The following is a 5,896-nucleotide window of genomic DNA, read 5'->3' on the forward strand; positions in this document are numbered from 1 at the left end:
GCACACACACACGCGCCTCCTTACACAAGCGTTCACCTTGTGTTTGTTATCCTTCATTACTCACTTCAGAGGGAGCCTCCAGCACGACTCTGCCCTGGGGAGGCGGTGTGGGGCGGGCCTGCACGGTGGCTTCATCACCGTGTTTGGGTTCTGTTCAGACCTGTTGAGTTCAGCAGGCAGGTCCAAACACATCCAATGTCCTCTTTACAACCTGCTTCTCAGAGCCACCACAGGTCTTTATAGGACAAAAGACTGGATTTTTTTTTACCAAAAATGCATATATATATATATGTATATATATATATATATATATATATATATATACTTCCTGTAAGTCGCTTTGGATAAAAGCGTCTGCTAAATGACTGTAATGTAATGTAATATACAGTGGGTACGGAAAGTATTCAGACCCTTTAAATTTTTCACTCTTTGTTTCATTGCAGCCATTTGCTAAAATCGAAAAAGTTCATTTTTTTTCGCATTAATGTACACTCAGCAACCCATCTTGACAGAAAAAAACAGAAATGTAGAAATTTTTGCAAATTTATTAAAAAAGAAAAACTGAAATATCACATGGTCATAAGTATTCAGACCCTTTGCTGTGACACTCATATTTAACTCACATGCTGTCCATTTCTTCTGATCCTCCTTGAGATGGTTCTACTCCTTCATTGGAGTCCAGCTGTGTTTAATTAAACTGATTGGACTTGATTAGGAAAGGCACACACCTGTCTATATAAGACCTTACAGCTCACAGTGCATGTCAGAACAAATGAGAATCATGAGGTCGAAGGAACTGCCCAAGGAGCTCAGAGACAGAATTGTGGCAAGGCACAGATCTGGCCAAGGTTACAAAAGAATTTCTGCAGCACTCAAGGTTCCTAAGAGCACAGTGGCCTCCATAATCCTTAAATGGAAGAAGTATGGGATGACCAGAACTCTTCCTAGACCTGGCCGTCCAGCCAAACTGAGCAATCGTGGGAGAAGAGCCTTGGTGAGAGAGGTAAAGAAGAACCCAAAGATCACTGTGGCTGAGCTCCAGAGATGCAGTAGGGAGATGGGAGAAAGTTCCACAAAGTCAACTATCACTGCAGCCCTCCACCAGTCGGGGCTTTATGGCAGAGTGGCCCGACGGAAGCCTCTCCTCAGTGCAAGACATATGAAAGCCCGCATAGAGTTTGCCAAAAAACACACGGAGGACTCCCAAACTATGAGAAATAAGATTCTCTGGTCTGATGAGACCAAGATTGAACTTTTGGCGTTAATTCTAAGCGGTATGTGTGGAGAAAACCAGGCACTGCTCATCACCTGCCCAATACAATCCCAACAGTGAAACATGGTGGTGGCAGCATCATGCTATGGGGGTGTTTTTCAGCTGCAGGGACAGGACGACTGGTTGCAATTGAAGGAAAGATGAATGCGGCCAAGTACAGAGATATCCTGGAAGAAAACCTCCTCCAGAGTGCTCAGGACCTCAGACTGGGCCGAAGGTTCACCTTCCAACAAGACAATGACCCGAAGCACACAGCTAAAATAACAAAGGAGTGGCTTCGGAACAAGTCTGTGACCATTCTTGACTGGCCCAGCCAGAGCCCTGACCTAAACCCAATTGAGCATCTCTGGAGAGACCTGAAAATGGCTGTCCACCAACGTTCACCATCCAACCTGACAGAACTGGAGAGGATCTGCAAGGAAGAATGGCAGAGGATCCCCAAATCCAGGTGTGAGAAACTTGTTGCATCATTCCCAAGAAGACTCATGGCTGTACTAGCTCAAAAGGGTGCTTCTACTCAATACTGAGCAAAGGGTCTGAATACGTATGACCATGTGATATTTCAGTTTTTCTTTTTTAATAAATTTGCAAAAATTTCTACATTTCTGTTTTTTCTGTCAAGATGGGTTGCTGAGTGTACATTAATGCAAAAAAAAAAATGAACTTTTTCGGTTTTAGCAAATTGCTGCAATGAAACAAAGGGTGAAAAATGTAAAGGGGTCTGAATACTTTCCGTACCCACTGTATATGTATATATATATATATATATATATATATATATATATATAGTACCAGTCAAAAGTTTGGACACACCTTCTCATTCAATGTTTTTTCTTTATTTATATATTTTTTTCTACATTGTAGATTAATATTGAAGACATCCAAACTATGAAGGAACACATATGGAATTATGTGGTAAACAAACAAATGCTCAACAAACCAGAATATGTTTTATATTTTAGATTCTTCAAAGTAGTTGAATGAGAAGGTGTGTCCAAACTTTTGACTGGTACTGTATCAGAGACTATTTAGCAGCATCCCTGATGATTTAGACATTATACAATTGTTGTATTGTTAACCCAACAAAGTCACATCAACTATGAAGGAACACATATGGAATTATGTGGTAAACAAACAAATGCTCAACAAACCAGAATATGTTTTATATTTTACATTCTTCAAAGTAGTTGAATGAGAAGGTGTGTCCAAACTTTTGACTGGTACTGTATATGTGTGTATATATATTTATATTGAGATGCTACACTACAATGTGCACTGCAATGTGTCAGTTTTACATCATTTTGTTTGTACGTCCCTGTTCTACTACTTAAATTTAAGTCTCTTAAATCCCACTTTTACTGAAATTAGAAATTTCACATCATTTTTATTATTTACATTAAATCAAGAGACCGAATATTCTACATAGAACAATACAAAGCAAGTTTTGGACAGATTTGTGCCAATTTTGGCATAGAAATGATACGCTGTTATGTAAATGGTAAATCTAAACAATTCAAACTGGGTCCATTCCTTGGTGTGTTACAGGCATGGATGGACTGAATGGGCCTACCAGGCACAGAAACAGGGACCCAAAGGGTCAAGGGGCCCCTGGCCTTCAACTAAAGAATGTCACTCATGACCACAAAGAAACATCAAACGACTTCACAGAGATGCAAAACAGCTGCAAAGAGACTCACACGGACTACAAAGAGGGGGAAAATGACCTCATAGGGACACAAAATGACTACAAAGAGACACAAAACAACTAGGGAAAGACTAATACAATTACAAAGTGAAACAAAATAACCACAAAGATAAAGAAAATTACTACAAAGAGACACAAAATGACCACAAAAAGCCCCAAACAAATGACACAAAATTACAAAGATATACAGAATGACCACAAAGAGAAAAAAAAATAAGAGATGCGAAACAATTATAAAGTAAAACAAAACAACTACAAAGATTTACAGATGACTACAAAAAGACCAAAACAATTTAAAAGTGACACAAAACAAGCTCAGAGACACAAAATGACCAAGATGTTTGGCCCACATATATCTCTGATTTGAGAACAAATGGATATGAGAAAAAAGAAGAAAATGGAGGCTTTTCCCTGTAACGTTCTTTTTGGGAGCATCAGGACGCATTAGCGTTTACACTAAAGATATGTAGTCAAATTCGTTCCAGACCTCCTCTGCAAGCTGTTTGAGTGATCGGCTCACTTGGTGGTCTACACCTGGATTTAGACCTGTCCACTTGTGATCCAATCACCCAAGATGCATGTTAATGCCACGTTAAAACAGGGTGCCAGACAGTGTCTAATAGAACATTTATGGGCAGGGCGCTTTGTGAACATCACACCGCACATAGAGGGAAAGAATAGGAGCGTAATGGAGTATTTCTGACACGCTAAACCGCAGGTGTGGCTGATGCACCCATTTCGTTTAGTCTGATCAGCTGGTGTTCTCTTGTGCAACATCTAGTAGTGCTGAATGTCCTATATAGAACCTTTATAGAGTCACCTCCGTTTCTGTTCAAACTCCAACCCAGGACATCACGTTAGTTGGCGGGCCGAGCCCCTCCTCCTCGCGTGTGTGTGCGTGTGTGTGTGTCCAGTCCTCCCATATTAATGTGTAAACCACATAACAAGTAGTCAACAGAAGACAACAGTAAGAGCTCAGATTAGAGCAATTGAAAGAGTGAAACATTAGTCTCCTGTCATCTTCTTCTCATGCACCAACATTTCCGTATGCCCACTTTAGAATTGCGCAATGACGCGTCACTTGCGTCATTGTTCTGTCACAGAACTGTCATACACTGAACAGATGTTATTTCTATAGCTGATATGTTTAATTTATTATTTAAGTACTCTAGGGTGGGAAACATAATTCGAAAGAACATGTTTTTATTTTGTAATTATTGCTTCTTATATAGGGTATTTTTTTTATTGAGTTGCAATTGTTGACAAAAGACCAACTCTGTTGAACAGAAGCATGCAGGAGCAGCAATAAATGTCCTGTGCAAAAGATTCAAGTATCCCTTTGTCTCCTTCACACATTAGTACTCAGGCCAGGCCGGTTACATATACAGTAGTATAGTGTTTGATGCTAGTGCCTAATGGTGATTTTAATTTGACTATTCATTGTCCTAGAAACTTATGACATATTAAGTGTTGAATAATCGGAATTACTTTGGTGGTTGTAGGCTACTGTATGCAACAGTGAGTGTGACGGTGTTTTTAGGATGGGTGTCGAAGAGGCTAATAGGGAATCTTCACAGTATGCCCACTACAAAAACCTAGACTACACCACTGATCATACTCACTGTTAAGTAAGCAGCAACAAAAATGGTAGCCGAATGAACACATTCATTTCCCAGCTTTTACTCCAATGCGTCTCAAACTCAACCAGTCCGGCAAATATTGTTACAAAATATCAAGGCCGCACAAACTTTGGAGGGATTAAAAACAGAAGATCCTTTAGACAGATGTCCGTGCAATTGATTGCAATTGTTTGGATTCTAATTTTGACAAGTTTGTATGCATTTATGTCTTGTTAAGCAAACCTTCCTGATACCTTAATAAATGAAGGTAGATCGCCCTCATGGCCCCTCAGTCTTCCCCTGTCCAAGTGGATCAATGACCCAACACACTGTCCAGCTTATGCTTATCCGCTTTCTAAACAGAAAAAATGTTTCATAAATAGGTTTCTTATCAGCCTTGTCTCACGCTTACGGATGTGGATAACATTGTGAAACGATTGGTTAGGTTAAGGCAACTAAACTACATGGTTAAGGTTGGAAAAAGATCCTGTTTTTTTTTTCTTCAAATAGTGACGCAACAAAGAGACATGAGAACGCAAATTGACAATGTAACGGGACAACGTAACCCAACAAGGTAACCGCAATAGGAAACATCACAAAGTAATGTAACAACCTAACTAGCTAGAACAGATAACAACCACCCAAAGCAGACTTTCTTACGTACCCAAACATGCGTTACAACATTACATAACGAGCGTTACTCAGCGGTTACTTTTGGTTGCACACAAACAGTGCTCTCCTGGGTGAAAGTCCTGTGTTTGTCTGACCCATCCATCGCCCCTTCCACCTGCCATTTGTGGAATTTCTCACTCTTTATACTCGTTATGATAGTAAACGTACCCCTAACTTTCAGTGATGGCTGCTCCATTTACGACGTCACTTGCTTCGTGCATCGTTTGCTGTAATACGTCACTCGCTCTGCCTGAATGCAAAAACGTCTACTTTCAAAAAGAAAAAGAAGTCCTCATTCAACGTAAACAGGGTTTTCAGAAAGAACAATACCAACATTAGTTAACGATAAGTCTGCTGGTGAACAAGCCTTGTTAGTGGACTGTAATTCTTATAAATAATACACTTCATCATTTCTCCCTTATTACACACACTATTGTATATAGACCCATATTAACTGATAATACTGATCCTTGGTTAGAGAAGAACAATCATAATTATTTATTTTAAAGGAATGCAATCCACCCAAAAGTGTTTTGTTTAAAACTTTTGTTAATATCAACAATGAATACATCAACTTTATAAATGCAACTATTGCAGATTGTAATTTAATATATTTACAAACTGGTA

The sequence above is a fragment of the Anoplopoma fimbria genome, chromosome 15, assembly GCF_027596085.1.
Source record: "Anoplopoma fimbria isolate UVic2021 breed Golden Eagle Sablefish chromosome 15, Afim_UVic_2022, whole genome shotgun sequence".
NCBI classification, from domain to species: domain Eukaryota; kingdom Metazoa; phylum Chordata; class Actinopteri; order Perciformes; family Anoplopomatidae; genus Anoplopoma; species Anoplopoma fimbria.